The following is a 17,774-nucleotide window of genomic DNA, read 5'->3' on the forward strand; positions in this document are numbered from 1 at the left end:
CTATGCCTGTGAGACATTTCTGATGACTCTCCTTACAGACCCCCAAACCCCAGCACAGCAAGCTTACAACCATGCCAAAACCAGGGCTCGAATTGAAATGACCTTCGGCCTCCTGAAATCACGATTTCAGTGCCTGCACCACCTGAGGGTCTCCCCAGACAGAGCATGTGATGTGACTGTTGCCTGCACAATATTGCCAGCTTAAGAAAAGAAAGGGCTCCCAGAGTTGCTTTGGATGTTGAATGGGACAATACTGCCATATTCCCAGATAACAGAAATGGTAGACTTGTTAGAGAACAATACACTGCAAATTATTTCAGTTAATTTAGTTTTGATTTAGCCCATCCCTTAATAAAGGATAATGTAGGCTATATAACTTTTTCATGTTTACATGAATTTTATTTGGCATCAGTAGCACACACTGTGGTTATCTTCACAAATACTAGTTCCACTTCACTGGATCAATAACTATAGTGTACTTGACATTCATTAAAAAAAAAAAAAAAAAAAAAGTTACAAGACCAATGGTTTTGGAATATTTTTCCTTTTATTATTTTGCTGTTATTACTTGTCAGCTTGGAGCTTTGGAGAGAAAAAAATAATGATGATTAATACATTGTGTTACAGTCATGTTACAGTATGAACTGAAGTCACTTCTCTTTCTAGTTTCCTCAGTGTCTTGCGTTTAATTTGCATCTCAAGGTCCATGTCCTGCAGCTTTCTTTTGTTCACATCAATCTTGACTTCTGACAGCTCAATCTGTCTCTTAAGATGCGTTGTGTAGAGATATCTGACAGTTTGTGAATTCTGTGAACACCTTTTCATTAGCATAGCAGACTTTTTGCATAATGTAAAATTTACTTTAGGCAATACTCACTATGTTACCAGGCTGCTTATCAGGCTGCCCAGTGTCAGGATCCTGTAACAAATTATATTTTCTATTAGTACCACTTCCCTGACTTCTTATCTATTATGAACTTAAAAAAAATGTGTCCATTTCCACAAAATTGACATGATACCTCGATCCTCCTGGAGTCCAGCGACACGGTCTCCTCATCGGCAGACGTGCACTCCACTGCTGTAGATGTGGCTTCCCTCTGCCATATTCAATACTTGTATTGATATTTTTGACAGGACATGCAAAGCCTATGATTTAATAAAGAGTACTCACCGGCGAATCATAGTCTGGTGGCTCCAAAAGTGTACGGGTGTTGCCAGCCACTGCAAGGTAAGGCAAAGTCACAGTCCACATAGCAAAATATATTGGATTTCAATATTTTCCATGTGCAGTAGTATGGTAATAATGTACCTTGTATGAAGAGGCCAGTATCCCTTGCTGGGCCAGAGTCAGTGGCTGTCCCTCCCTGGATCCCTTCAATCACTGGCTTCCCTTTATTTAGGTCCAGGGCCAGCTCCGCTGCTGTGGTGAAGTCTTGGGTTGGAGGGCCACCCCCCATACCAGATATGATTTTTTTTAATTTTTTTTAAATTGCTAAAATCAGCACAGACAAAAAAAAATGTCAGCAAACATGTCACCCATGTTCTCCGCAAACAAGTCACATACCAGCCTGCAAAATATTCTTGTATTTAATCTTGACTTGCTGCCAAGTCCTTTTTTGGCCAGACATGTTTGTTCTTTAAGAGGAATAGATAGATACAAATGAGAAAATAGATTAGATGGATAAAAAGACAGCAAATTATCTGATTATAGATTACATCAAATCAATTAGAAACAAAACCTACATACAAATAGATAAAGAGTAAAAAGATTAAACAGATTATAGACATAAAAGAAACTAAATAGATCAAATAGATGCACATAGTGGGTAAGTGTTTGCAATTATTCGTCATGTTAAATGGTCACATTTAAGGCAAAGTATACAATTATTTTTGAAAATGACAAGTAACTCCTTGAAATGTAATTATGAGGGTTTCAGTGGAGCACTGGTTATTTGGACTACTTACGCATTCAATCGGTCCGCTATTGTTTGCCAGGCATTCTCTCTTTGTTTTATTACAGCAGCTGTTTTGCCTTTTTTACATATTATATGTTTCACTTCTTCATACGTTTCCATAAGTAACTGTTGCTCATTAGGCGAAAAGTATGCCGCAGGGGTTTTGTCCATTTTTGCATCGGTGATTCTGTGATCGATTTCGTGATCTTTTTAAGAATGCCGTGAACGTGCATTTATCCAAACTATATACACCTGGCTTGACATATCCTCGCGTTCTCATCCTGGCTCAGCAAACGTGCAAAGGATTAAGCCAGGATGCACTGATTAAACTAGGTCAAGCCGCGACTGTTCTGTTATCCTGGCTTTCTTAATTCTACTTTTGTGCAATACCTCCCGGGTTAATGAGACAGGGCAGTTGAGACTAATAAACTAATTATGGGCAAACAAGGAGGCAGGGTATGATGTAAGGAGAGACACGCGGTTAGAAACAAAACAAAGCCACGTGCTCTCACAAGACAACAAAATACCCAAATGGCATGAGCGCACGTTGCCAAGACAATGAGGCAATATATGCCCATGTCAACCAACAAACGAGAGCAGAGTTACTAAACGAAACCTGAGCGTACAGCGCGAGCCAAACACCATGCGATGCATGCAACAGACGACAAAAACAAGACAGGACACCTGTACAGAAACACCCGAAATCTCAGACTGAAGTTACTGAACCTCAGCACAATGTGAAGACAACTCGCAACCCGGGTGCGCAGTGCAATGCGAGCATGACGCGAGGCACACCCGGGTTCAGAGGCAGACATAAATTATTGGCGCGAGTGTATGCTGCCAAGATGACAGCGCGATGCACCTCAGTAACAGACAGACATGGAGCATGATTGTCCGGATCCTGAAGTAACCGAACCATACAGGAAGTCAGGACCCAGACACCATACTCCAGACATGAAACAAGACAGACAGCATGGCAGGGAATACAATTTAAACTGTGCACCCACTCAAAGACAGACATGGGAAGACAATGCCAGGGGTCCTGTCAGAGAAAAAACCTGAATGACAGGACCATGACAACAAATGTCCCCTTAAAAACGATTTATAATTATTTCTTATTTAATTAATAATGTTACATTACGAAGAAATAAACATGTCTCTTGTTTCTTACAGAGACCAACACACATTATCATTATATCTTACATTTAGATGTTCAATATTTTCTTATAAGTCTTAAGTTTAAAAATGTAGTTAGCATGCGAGGGCACTTTGTTTTTCCCATCCAGCTTCTGTACAATTATTTGCCCTGCCTTCCTTAAAGGTGCACTCAGTAATTATTCCTCATTAAAAAAGTTTAACTCATAAAGACATGAATTGTAATTTTGCACTATATGTATGAAATCATGATCACTCACATTAAAATGAAGACTTCAGTCATATCAGTAACCTTATAAAAGCCGTTTTATTATACATGGGGGCTGCCATGTTAAATTCACATGATAAGCCGAATACTACTCGCTTAATCTGAGTAACCACCTTGTTATATGACACTTACACTCATTGATTAAATGATCATGGCTGACCGTGAATAGTGAATCCCTATAATGGCATCTGAAACTGAAAACTATTGATTTTAAATTAAGTTGCACCAAAAAGCCACTAGGTGTCAGAGTGCACCTTTAACAAACTCAGGCCAGTACGCAGTTGAAACATGTCAAGTTCTATCGGAAACTGTTTAAAATAGTTTGCAGTGATCAAAAAATGACACTCACTATGATCTGGCCTATTTGATCTGTTGTCACACTTTTGCTGACATCACCCAATTAAGCCTACCAATAGCCTACAGACGATAATAGACAGCATCAAGCATCATTACAAAACACTCTATACCTTATTCAGACTAGTATCATATAAAACCTCATTTACTGTAATGCCATGTTTGATTTTTGGTAGAGGCTGTGAGCGACAGGCCTACTCTTCAATAGCATGCACTGTATAAAGCCCCATCACATCTAATTCTCGCAACTTGTGTTTTCTTGAGTTTGTTGTCTACTGAAATGTTTGGGAAATATGACGTTTTCAATGTTTTTATCCTCTGCAACAACAGTTTAAACAACAGTACAACCCTTCACAACCTCGTTGCCATGAAAGGTCCATGGCATACTGTACATAGTAGGCCAAGCTGCACTCCAAAACATTTAATTTGTAATGTTTAATTAAAAAAAAGTAAATAAAAAATTAATAAATCTTACAATGTTTAGTGTTTTTAATGAAAGATTACTCAAAGTAATGTGATGAAATTTAAATGAGTAAAAGTTAAGATAATTTGTGTCCCCACAAGGATAGTAAAACCTGAGATCACCTACCTTGTGGGGCTCAGTGGTCCCCATGAGAGAAATGGCTTAGTAAACATACTGAATTATGTTTTTGTTTTTTATTTTATATAAAAGTGCAAAAAAGTTTTTGTGAGGGTTGTGTCTAGGGGTAGGGTTAGGGGATAGAAATTATTGCTAGATCTGTATAAAATCCATAAAATGCACGGAAGTCTATGGAGAGTCCCCACAATTATATAAAAACAAGTTTGTGTGTGTGTGTGTGTGTGTGTGTGTGTGTGTGTGTGTTTATGAGTGTGCATAGAGGTCTAAGATCACATCTAATTTTCACAACTTGTCAACTGATTTTTCTTTAGCAGAACATCAGTTAAACAATAGCACAACCAGTTGATGAGAATGCGGAACTACCCCTCACAGACTTCTTTTCATGCCCATAATCAAAAATACAATGGCACGCTGAAAAAAGTCTATACAACTTCCAGTCAGCACTACATGGAGTTTCAGAAGCACTCAACAAATATTCCGAATTTTCGTTCCAGTGAGAAAGATGTTACAATTCTGTGTATTTTAAGCAATGTACTGTTTAGCTGTAGTCTTGCTGTTTCAGATAGGACTTTCAAGTTTTACTATTTGCTGTGTGTTCGGAACTACCTAAATGAGCCACTAGAGGTCAGTCCAGATCATTTTATTTCTTAGATGGAGTAACTCATCTTTCCCCACTGTGGTCAACCCCCAATTTTAACACAACTCCTTTTTCATTACAATTTGCTGTTGACTAGACTAGTATTTGAATTGAATTCACTTGGTGACAGCCCAAATCTCATTCTACCTGTGGACCACATAACTATAGGTCTTGCCACATAAAGTGCCCTTCCTTCATACTCTTTGGCTCAGCTTCTCATATAGGCTATAATCTGAGAGCATTTACATTTAATTTATGCATTTGGCAGATGCTTTTTATCCAAAGCGACTTACAGTGCAATTATTACAGGGACAATTATTACAGGGACAATCCCCCCGGAGCAACCTGGAGTTAAGTGTCTTGCTCAAGGACACAATGGTGGTGGCTGTGAGGATCGAACCAGCAACCTTCTGATAAACAGTTATGTGCTTTAGCCCACTATGACAACACCACTAATGCATTTAAAATGACTTTCTGAAATATCACGAAATTCTTTCCTGTGCCTGTCTATACATTTGTTTCTTCACTGGCTACCACTGTCTGCTAGAAAATCAAGACATTGGAATCAATGGCCTAGGCCTCTACTGCATTCACTCCCTTATCAAGTCATAAACCCCTTCCCTACAGTCTTTGATCAGCTACTTCTGGTTCCCCCCCCCCCTTTTTATAGTCTTAAACTTTTTTCCTTGATCCACATTAGTAGAACAAAGTCTCAATAGCCAGAATATTAGAAAGGTAATTCGAATGGAAGGGCAGGTTAATCATTGCCTAAAACGGACTTTTGCATACTATGGCACCATTCGCTACGTGAGCCCTGATGGATCTAGAGTTGGGGCAGAGTGTCAAGTGTTTTTTGTTTTGTTTTTTCTGTAGGAGAAAGGAGAGAAGAAAGATAATGGAACGAAAATGATCCTAACCATGATTGCACAACAGCACAGTAGGTGGCGATATGCACGCAGAATGCAACTCGCCAAAAAACAAAAGAAGAAGAAGAAAGTGGCGCACCTGTCCTTGTGTACTTTTTCACGTCACGCTTTCACGTCAGGGAACATCAATTGTGAGCTCAAGCTCGGTGTACCATGATCCGTGCCGCTCTGATGCGCATGAGCACAAAGAAGTTATTTCACTTGGACTTTTACAAAGGGAGCTTGTGAACAGGAGGGAGACGTATAAACAAACTTCTTTTGAAAAAGGTAATTCGTCGTTCCTTTTATAAAACAGCTGACCGCACATTTATAAACTACATAATATGGCTTGCTTCTCTGGTGCGCATGCGAAACCTGATCCTACAGCTTTACAACAACAGGTCTGCAAATAACTTTGTGCCTTTGCCTTTCATTGTAAGTTGTTAACTTATGTCCTTTATTACATTCTTTACGAAACATTGAATTTGTCTACCCTCAAATAAATCGCAGAACTCGCTTGCAAACGAACTTGGGAATGAATGTAGTGAGGGATAGTAGGCGCATTGGCCGCGCGCGCGACTTATGTTACTTTTCTCGAAGCAAGATAAGATGGATAGCAACATAATTTTAATGGTTAGCGGGGTCAGATTTTGTCGTCTTAAGAAGAGCTTTTCTTTCTTCAGATTTTGTGTGTTGAGAATTTTTGTGATTCCATATTCTTAACTAATTAAGGGAACAAATTGTTTTGTGTATGCATTTTCAGATGTTCTGCAACATTAATATCTATGTTTTTTATTGTATGATTACTTATTTAATTATCTGTTAAACTTTAGATGATGTCAGCTGGTTAGTGTTTTAGTGCTCCTAACAAAAAGCAGCACATGTCACTGTCGCAATTTGGGGTTCAGACGCAACACTGACGGAACGGAACCGTCTCTAGATCCTCCAGACACCCTTGACAAAAGTTTTAAATATCCTATATGCTCAAGGAAAATATGTTTTGAGAACCTCAATGCATTTATCGTATGACTAGGTTACTAAAGGGACTTTTAGGTTTCTTTACAGTTCTTGCAGAAACTATGAGTAAGTTTCTCAGAGAACTGCAAAGGTGTCTGAAGGATCTCCAGAGGGTTCCACTAATGTGGAATCTGAGGAACCCAAAGTGGTGCCTCAAGGATATTTATTTTACATTGTTGAAATAAAGCATCATATTAACAGATTTGTTCTTGTCCAGCAAACTAAGGATTCCTCTTACAGTCCTGATTTCACTTTACAGGACGTAATTATGATTAACGCCCTTCCTGTGCCAAATTCAGGAAGTTTCCACCAATTTTCTTGATAACCTCAGTGTACCGCAAGCTATTAAGTTCGTTCTCTAAAGCAGTTTGGTGGTGATTTGACTCCTTCCACTGCCATGTACATAGAATCATTTAATTGTTTTAAGGCAATATGCAGTTATTGAAAAATATTAATCGTTTAATGCTTTAAACTTAAGCCTTGAGTTTGATTAGTTTTTGAAACATTTCAGTCTAAGGGACAGTTTTCAGTCAAGATCTCTGAACCATAACTTGAAATATTGTACAGTGCTGGCATACTCATTCTTCCAGGTTGGCAGCATTATATACAGTGTGTGTGAGACCCTCACAAAGACGTTATTATGTTCTAGTGGAATGGATTGTCAGCGACCTTCAAAATATTCACAACGTCAGACAGGAAACCTCTGTCTGGTGTATCTGAAACAAGGGAGTCCTATACTTCATTCATTCAAATGCCATTTCTTGGATGCATTCAACCATCATTTCAACAGCAGATAATTTTGAATTCTTCACTGGCGGATACCTCTTCTATTCTAGTTGCACTTCTGGAATAAGTCTGTAACCAAAGCCTCGGACCATATTAGTCTTGAGATTGTAGATTTTGTGATGGGGTATTACAGAGGAAAACTGGCACGTCCACTGGGTGTTGACTGAGGTTCTGGTCTGAGACTGTGAATGAAAGATATTTAATGGCACTGACACAACCTTTGGAGGTAGTCCCAGTTGTTTAAAGAGAGAACTGTTTAAAGATGAAAGTGCTCTAAAGCCTCCTTTCAACAATGACATAAATAAAGACCATATTAAAGAATGAGAGATCCCTGTCGGAATGTTCTGTAGGCTCATTGTATACCTCATTAAATATTGATCCTGTTCTGTTTTAGTAGCAACATGCATTTGTTAGCAACAGCACTACGTCTGTTTCTGACAACTTGTTAACTTTTTTTTTACAATTTCAAAATACAGTGTTGAAAGTTCAAAATTGATGGGCTTAAATCTCATACCTAGGGATGTGAACATAGATGTGTACGTTCAGGCTTTGTGAACATATGGCAGAAGCCATTCAATTGGCACCTTCCTGAGAAAGCTTTGCACATGGGGATCAAAGCTCAGTTCATGGTGAAGGGAACTGTCACCTATGTCTTTCTCTCAGGCTGTAAAAGCCACACTGCCGCTGCCTGTTTATACAGAGGAAATTACTTCCACTTTGCTGCTTGGATAGAACTGTTTGCAAATCTAATCTACCCCTTTTGCCATTGCCCAAAGCCAACCAACCATCTCTCCATCATAGAGAACATCTCTCTGAATTGTGGATGGGTTACCATGGCCTTTCAGGCTGGTTTCTAAAATGATCTTTCTGTAAGCTTGAAGACTTGAGGTTTTTGAAAAGCAGTGTTATGTGTGTCTATTTCATCACTTATTTGAGGTCATTGGTGTTGACAATGCCTTCAAAATTGACTCACTGGCTGGTTAAAGCTCTAGTGTCATATATTTTATTTTTTTGTAAATTATTTTACAATTTATTTATCCTGTATCCATAAAGCTTACTCATACAATTATGTGTGGTAAAATAAGATTTCATGTTATTAGCGATCTTGACATTCTCTTACAAATTTTCCTTGAGTAAATATATTTTATACCTCTAATGTTGGAGATTTTATCCAGAAAGGTTATGAATTTGTTCAAATTTAGTTAAAAGCCTACAAAGGCCTCTTTTTTTTATTCCTAATTAGTGAAAATATGAGCAGCCTAGATTTCCAGTGTTTTTAATCACCTGGATATAATGTCTGAGCTTGTTGAAAGGCCTGAGGAAAGTAATGAAAGTAATGCAGAAGGAGGGCTTCTATCGTTTGTTGTTGTCATCAATTGTGTGTTCTAGACAGTTGAATCCAATCAGGGATCATCACATTGGCTTGTTGGACTGTATTCATAAGGCAATCATGTTGACTAATATCACAACAAGCACATTTCAGTGTCATTGAGTTTTTTTTTTTTCCAAGCATGAAATTCAGTACTTTGGGGTGGAATTGGCTGAATGCAAGTACTGACACGTATGAATGCATGAGCCTTCTCACTCTCCTAAAAAAGTATTTGGTTCAGAATCTCAATTCGATCACCAGCACACTAAAGGTGAAAAACAACACACCTCAGTGGTGCATCAAACCTGTGTAACATGAGTTGCTTGATTAGTTTGGCTTTTACTAAATAGTGATGGGCCATAGACTAAAACTGCTTTATACAATTTTGTCCTTTCTTTTGTTACTCAGAATGGACAGATTAAATTACATCCTTCTTTCTGGCACTCAGTCCAAACAACTAGATTATGAAGCTCATTTGACATTTGTTCTGTTTGGTTAGAAGCATTCCAGCTAAATATAATGGCGGAAGGGACTGGGATCATATTGGTAGAGAAAGGCACTTAAAACTTTTTGGTCATCTATTGCTGAGACTTTATTGTTTGTTCATGGGTTTTGGATGTAGGCCTATTCAGAGTAGGAGGTAGGGAACTGTAAAAGCATAACCATCACATGAATGGAGCCACTCACCATAAGTTAGAGATGTCCCAATCGATCAGCCGCCGTCCGTTATTCGTCTTAAATCCGTGATCGCGATCAGCCGATGGAGGGTGAGTTGTTGGCATTCATGAATTTAAACTTTCAGCCATGATGTAAGTGAGATGTTTTTAAAAATGTGTAAGAATTAAACATGTATGAATATTAATTTGCCTCTTTTCTAGAGTCGTTACGGTAGTTATTCTGACTTGTTGGACAGTGAACAGGAAGAGGATATAACAAATTAAACCACAAATAAACATGCAAATACATTAAATGAGTTGTGACAATCAGACGTTGTGTTGAGTGATGGAGATTGTTTGAGCAATCATGAGCGCTTTTAGCTTTACTCTCTTTAACATGAGCGCTCTCTGTGTCAAAGACGTGCACTCTTCAGGTGCTCTCAATATCTCATCATCAGTCACTCTGATTATTGTTGGTCACAATATCACTAATAATAAATATAACCGTTTAATCTTCAATAACGACAGCGTCTTCATTCATTTGCTTAATAATTAGTGATTTGTGTTACAGCAAAACTCAAAGACAGTAAACAGACCATTGATATTAATGATTTCTCACTGGAGCAGTTTTAGAGCTTGTGATGAATACATTTTTCTTATTTTTGAATGTATCTTTGCTGTGGGTGATGGTTTTTACTGGTTGTCAGTATGTCACAATGACCTTTTAATATTGACAACAGAACTATTAATAACTGTTTCATTATTGTTGAACTTGGGTCTGTTCGTTTTTATAGAGTAAATGTTTTTTTTTAATTTATAAAAGGCCCCCAGTTGAGTCAAATTGTACTTTAAACGAGATTGAGCCACCATACACATGCTTGTGTCCCCTTTTGGAGCATTCCCAGATTTGACCTCACATTGAGGATAATGCATCAACTACAAAGAAAAATGTCCACATCTGTAGGATTTGAAATGCTGCCAGATCTGCCCTTCAGTGGAGTTTCTCCTCCCTGTTCTTGGTCATCTGTATGTTTCCCAGACAGCACAGAAGGCGTTGTGATGTGTAATGTGGCGTGATTTTATTTTATTTTTTTAGCTCCGCCCATTCGATTTTCTGCTGTTTAGAATTGTATTAAAAACCTACTTTTTGCGAACTACTACACCATTTCTCCGATTCTCTCAAAAGTTTTTTTGTGTATCAGTTAGAGATAGTGCCGACATAAAGTTATCAAAAACGTTTTTATAGACTACACCATTTGCAAATAACTCAACGAAGTTGTCCGCTAGCATGCCAAAATGGACGTGTGGCTATAAATACGCAACGCATTAGCGTATTGACACGAAACGTACTACTTGTCATCACAAGCATGCCCTGAGGGTATCAGCAGAGTTTCCCTACAATGCCACCTGTTGGACAGGAGAGATGAAAAATGGCTATTTTCACTTATAACGTATGAACAGTTTGGCCTAAAATTATGATTCTAAAATTATTGTAGTCTTTTTAGATTACTTGGGTCTTTCCAAATACGCTGATACCAAATTTACGCTGGTTGGCCATTTTTCCTGTCCACCATTTTGAAGTTAATTGAAAACTACTTTCAAACTCCTCTGATCCGCGCACAATTTGTTGTGTATCATCTAGGGACACTCGCAACAAAAATTATGAAAATATTTTTGATGACTAATCCATTCTCAAATAGTACACCAATTAAATTGATGGCAAGTTGGCAAAAAAGCATTTGAGGCTGGTATCTCCAAGGCTTTGCTGAATTTTCATGAAGCTTTGTGTGTCATTATGACCACACCGTGACCTCACAAAAGAAAAATTGTGACAGCACCACCTATAGTTATTATTTATTGTATTTAAATGTGAACAATTCTACATGTTTTTTTTTTTTGCTGCTTTTCTTAGTCATAATCACCGATGTCAATTGACACTTGTACATGCCGTTGGTGTGCTTGGCCATGGTAATTGCTGCTTGCAGCTATATTTTCCAAGTGAAATTATCTCAACCAGCACAAGCTTGCTTCCACATGTAGCTCTTTATGTTGTTAACGGAATGTCAAGTGATTACTTCAGATATGCCCTGATATGATCAGATATGCTGATAACACATCTGTGCTGCAAACATGGATTTACATCACTGATGTTCGATTACAAGCCACAAAACTGGGTGCTAGCTGTTAGCTTTTAGTATTCACACTATCGACATTCATTGCTAACAACATGCTAACCTTATCTAATTGATTTTATTATATCTTGTAATGAGTTTTTCTCCATATAATACATTTTTAAATTGAACAGAATTCTGTATCTTTGTGTCCCTGCTTAATATTAGTTTGAAACAACCATTCTGTCTCTGTTGGTTTAGTGCTTGGTTTCTCTGACCTCAGTGGCGAGCTAACGTAAAGCCTAGCTCATAATAGGCCACTCAGGTTTCTGTTTTCTCTAGAAGAGGCAGGTTCACCTAGGTAACCAAATTTCCATCTGCATTATCTCTAATGTGTCTTCATCCACCCTTTATGATTTTAGAGAAATCAAAATGTTAATGTTTTACTTCCGAATCTGTAGCGATTTAATTTTTTAATTTTTTTTAAATGTGTTTAAAGCGACCACCAACATTGTTTTATTGAAAGTCCCATACAAAAAATCTAAACCAGCTGCCTCCACACATGCTAGGTCTCCACAGTAATGTGCTCTATAAGCCATGTGATAAGATGCGGAGGAAACTGAGATTTGTCCTTCGCCTCCTGTATTGAGGCGAGTCACTACACCACCATGAGGACTTTGAGCGCATTGGGAATTTGGCATTCCAAATTGGGGAGAGAAAAGGAAAAAACTATATAATATAAATATTTTCACATGCAAATGAGCTTGTGATTCATCGCAAATGTTTGCCAGAAGTTTGTAGTGCTTCACCGGCAGTGATGAACCTCTGGAAAACCTTTGGCAACAATGGATAATTTGCCGTAAGTTTGCAGCAAATCTCATTTGCATGTGAAAATGATCTGTGGCGAATTTGTGGCAAGTTTGCTGATGTGCCACATGCACATCAACATAACCTTTTAAGATGCATTGATGAAAATGTTTCTGAGGGGATAGTACTCAACATTATATTTTTATGAGTCAGCAAAAACCTTTTTAGTGATATAGGTGAATTACATTGATAAATCTTATTTTTTGTGATTGTACTTGAAGTTTCCAATGAGGAACTATTGTGTTCCTAGGATCATCCTGGTCCCCAACCATTGAGGGAAAAGTGATATAGGCAGACTGTTAGAGTGTCTTGCATCTTTCTCCTAAGCAACAATAGGCTAAAGTCTAAAAAAAATACTGGACATGTTGGAAAAAAGCACCTTTCAACAGCCAAATAAATAACTTGTTCCTAGTACATTGTGTTATGTAAGCCATTGTAGCCAATAGCCACTTTCTAAGTAAAGTTACACTTCATACACTATGTTAAACTGTTTTGTATTAAATTGAAAGGAAATTAAAAACAAAACAAAAAATGAGATCACTACTTTGACATTGCCAAGGCATTGCGGCTTGATGTTGTCTCTTGTTTAAGTTCAGGTGCAGTGTTTTAGGTACTGTGTGAGACTGCACTTGCACTGCACAACTGGGTTCTCCCAGGGGCCCAGAGTGTGATGACTTAATTAAAAATTCCTTATTCTAAGGTCTTGACAGAACTGTCTGCTGTACAGTCACAGATCATTCCCCAAGATGAAGATTAATACCGTCTTGACAAAAGCCCCCTAAGCTGCAGAGCACAGGCAAGTTTAAAAGGATTCAAATACTGTAGCTTTTAATGCATTAATCTTATAGTTTGGCATGCCAAGGTTTTTGAGTGTTTATTTCCTGTAGTCCTTGAGTTGTATTTCATAACATACACATGTCTCCATCCCTCTTTATAACTGATTTATGCCTTTATCTTTCTGTAAGCCATCTTAAGCTCAATTAGGTCTGCTTTAAGCATCAGAAATAAGAATTTTGACTCTGTTTAACTCTCTTGCTTCTTATCCCTGTTTACTTCTAAATACCCACCATTATCTCCCTCCCTGTAATACTAGATTATGCACTAGTAGTCCCTTTAATTGCAACTCCAAACCCAAACATTACAAGGTTTTGTGGTTACGTGACAGAACCCCCTTTAGTCTATTTACAGCCTCCTCTGCTTTCCATAGCTAGAGGAGGGTTCCAGAGAGTCAGCTTTGTTGTCTGTGGGCAATGCATTTCCTAACTTGATCAGTGCTCATTGATTCGTTAAGCCATGTTTGCTATTACTGAGCTCATTCCCAGGCATTCCTCTAATCTGATTGGACAGCACATTCAAGACCCAAGTTGAAGTCCCATATCAATAGTATTGTATGTGGAATTAAAAACCTTTCACTCCACTAATTTTCCACTAATGTTATAGGGTAATGGATAATAGTGTAACCTCTATTGTTATAATTTTCTCATGAGTTCCCTGCAGTTCTCAGAGCTCTTGTAATTTTGAGGAAGGATCAGATGTGGGATTCTCACTTTGGTGCATTTGTACAGTGACCCAAAGGATCTCAAAGCAACTGTCTGTTCCCCTCCAGAGCTCACTTATCACAGCTCTCAACTTCCTGCTGAAAGCAAGGCTCCAGAGTTCTCCACACAATACACTGCATTATCTGCTGGAGGGTGCGCTGTTATTGTCATAACCTTATGACCCTTTGACCTCTCACACTATTAACAGAAACACAAAATATCTGTCATGAGGAGCTGATCCATCCGAAGGAGCTTATGATGTCGTCAGTATTATTTTCACAGATTTAAGAATTTTTGTGTATTATGAAGTAGCCCACTTTTCCAAAATGTACATCTCTGTTGAGGAGTTTTTGCATTGATAAAATGGATAAACTCTAGAATTAAAATTAAAGGGAACTTTAAATTCTGGTTGGATGATCCATGTTTAAAGCCGATGTAAAATGATTATGAATGTACACATGTAACCACACCTATTATTAATCATCCACTCTGCTGTAATGTTTCACAATCAAAATAATTATCATTCTATTAATTGGCTGAATAATTTATTCTGATAATTATTGATAATATTTTCAACTGTTTATTGAACATTTAGTGTCTTTTATCATAATGCTGTTACTGCCATTTTATAAAAGCAATAAACTACTGAAGTCTTTGCTTTACTGTGATTTAAAAAATAATTATAATAATCATTTTTTGGGGACATGTGTTGGTTAAAAATTGCCTCAATCAGCTGTCTTCACAAATACAGTTTGAAATATAGTTGTCACTAATTTCACATAGAAGGGTGTATTTGAACTATCTCTTTGTTTTCATGACAAGCTGCCATGAGCTGAGAACAAACTTTGTTTTTTATCCACACATTCCATTCAATCAGCTATTGTTTGAATGATTTATTTAGTTTATTAATTTGGCTTGAGCTTAAACTAAACTAATTTTTATATTTGAATATTTCCTTTCCATTTGAAAAGGCATAATTAAAACGCATACACATATTTGCATAATGTTTGTTTTATTTAAGGATTGTTTGTGGTCTTACTAGTTGCTTGTACATTAATCATAAATCTTAGACAGAGACCCTTTGTGAAAATTGCAAGATCTGTGAATGGTTTCCCAGATGCTGCTGAGATGTTGTTAATCTCTGCATTCATTAAACAGCTCAGTTTAACCAGAGTCATATAGAGAGAGAGTTGCGACAACGGAAGTTCTAAATGCTTGATCGTCACGTGATTCTCGTAGACTTCAGATAGTTCCAGGAAGTGCTTTGGCGGGCAGTGCAAACTGTTAGAGTAGAGTGACAGAACTGCGATTTCTGGTAATTAGTAGTCAATAAATGCATTTATTTTATATATTTATGTAACACACCGACATATGTATGTAGCATGAGTATGTTGTTACAGCGATGTTGTTTTTTTAAAGATCAAATCAGCTAATATTTGAGGATTAGTGTTCGCTTACCGTTATTTGCCTCAACTTATTTCAGGCTAGGGTTTCTGTTGCCTTTTTATGTTACCTCATGTTCATTGTTTTCACTAATCTCATGGTAACTAATGTCATATTTATGACTTTTCAGATAGTACAGAGACAGGCTGGTGACAGGTGATTTCCAGCTCGCACCACACAATGGGTCAATGAACTATTAACTATTAGCAGCAGTTACGTAAATGTAAAATTTTGTGAAATGAAGCTTATCGTTTACAATTCTTACAATTCTATATATAGTAATATAATTATTTATGTATTATAAATATTATATATCTAATGTATAATTCTTACAATACTTATTCATATACACAATATATTCAGCTTTAAAACAACTTAAGCATATTCGTATATAAACTGCCGTTCAAAAGTAATGAGGCTGAAAATTCAGCTTGGCATCACAGGAGTAAATTACATTTTAAAATACAATACTTTATCCAGCTCCAATCCTTGCCTAATCTGTTAGTTATCCGATAACATCCCTTATCTCTTAATTTAATGAGTAATTCTCAACTATAAGGTTTTAATTTACAAGTTATTTTTATTTAGATGTACTGATAATATACAGAATAAGATAATATTATTCTTTAAACGTCTCACCTTTTAAAAGTGCGTCGCAAATGGTTTGTTCTGCTGTATCTCTACGGCGCGGCATGTGTTTGCTGCTACTTCCGGGAACTATTGAGAGGCTCCACGAGCCGCCATTGCTGTGAAAAAAAACGTTCCATTGGAGTCAATGGAGTTGTCGCAACTCTCTCTCTATATGGCTCTGAGTTTAACGACATACAAGGTTCCACTTACAATGCACTATATGTTTGTTTCAAGGGCAAGGTTCCTTAAATGGTTAAAGAAATGGTTAATCCAAAAATGAAATTCTCTCATTATTCACTTACCCTGATGTCATCCCAGATGTGTATGACTGTCTTTCAGACAAATACATTTTTAGAAGATGGAGCTCTGTCAGGTCCTTATAATGCAAGTAAATGGGTGCCAGCAGTTTGACGGTCCAAAAGTCACATTTAGGAAACATAAAAGTAATCCACACAACGCCAGTTGAGCAATGAATGTCTTCTGTAGCGAATCGATTGGTTTAAGTCTATAATTAAAATGTTCTTAACTTTAAATCTGCGCTTCCGTCCATGGCTCTGATGCCGTTATTCTGTTGTAAATAAGCACCACTTCAAATTCTCGCATGAACTCGCCGACGAGCTTGTGTCACGTGACAGCTACATGATGGGTCAACTGCTGGCAGGAAGCACTTTTTAAAAGATAATAACATTTTAATTATGTTTATTTTTTTTTACACAAAGATATAGATTTGCTTCAGGAGACATTCACTGTTTGAATCGAGTCACATGATTACTTTTATTCTGCCTAAATGTAACTTTTGGACCGTCAAAGTCCTGGCACCCATTTACTTGCATTATAAGGACCTGACAGAGATCCATCATCTTCTAAAAATCTTCATTTGTGTTCTGCTGAAGAAAGACAGTCATACACATCTGGGATGGCATCAGGGTAAGAGAATAATGAATAAAGAATTTTCATTTTTGGGTGAACTATTCCTTTAATCTGGTAAATGATGGCTTAACCATTTCAATCATTCATGTTTTGTAATCTAAACAGCTTCTTTTCACATCTGCTTTTGGAACCTCAATTGAAAATTATGGATATGTATTCTTGTTAAAATATACTGCAGGATTCAAAAGTCTTAGTCCACATTAAAAATCTGGAATTTAATATCAAATTTAAACCTTGAAATTTAGGATTTAATATAATAATAATAAAAAAAATCCTAAAATTCTATTTATTTCCAGGTTTAAATGTGATTTTGAAATCCAGATTTTCAATATGGATGAAACCTTTTTAAAAAAGAATCTATTGCTATAATTTCAATTGAGGTCCCTAAAATAAAGAAACATCACAACCTTAGATGAAAGGAAAAAGGTTTAAGATTCTGTACTATTTCTAGTAGGCCTGTCATGATTATTAATTAATCGTCTGATCGTGGTTATTTAATCTATCCGAAAGATTTATTGTGCGCTTCAAATTCCAATCACATTTTAATGTCCA

The 17,774-nt window shown here is 37.1% G+C and overlaps 1 protein-coding gene across 1 annotated transcript in view; it reads left to right on the forward strand.

Annotated features, from left to right (window-relative positions):
• The first annotated feature begins 6,022 nt into the window (after nucleotides 1-6,022).
• Nucleotides 6,023-17,774, forward strand: part of LOC127642717 (KN motif and ankyrin repeat domain-containing protein 1-like) — a 57,187-nt gene continuing 45,435 nt past the window's right edge. The window contains 1 exon segment of the mRNA XM_052125242.1: nucleotides 6,023-6,163. The gene's annotated coding sequence lies outside the window, so the exon portion shown is untranslated.

The sequence above is a fragment of the Xyrauchen texanus genome, chromosome 4 (assembly GCF_025860055.1).
Source record: "Xyrauchen texanus isolate HMW12.3.18 chromosome 4, RBS_HiC_50CHRs, whole genome shotgun sequence".
Taxonomy (NCBI): Eukaryota; Metazoa; Chordata; class Actinopteri; order Cypriniformes; family Catostomidae; genus Xyrauchen; species Xyrauchen texanus.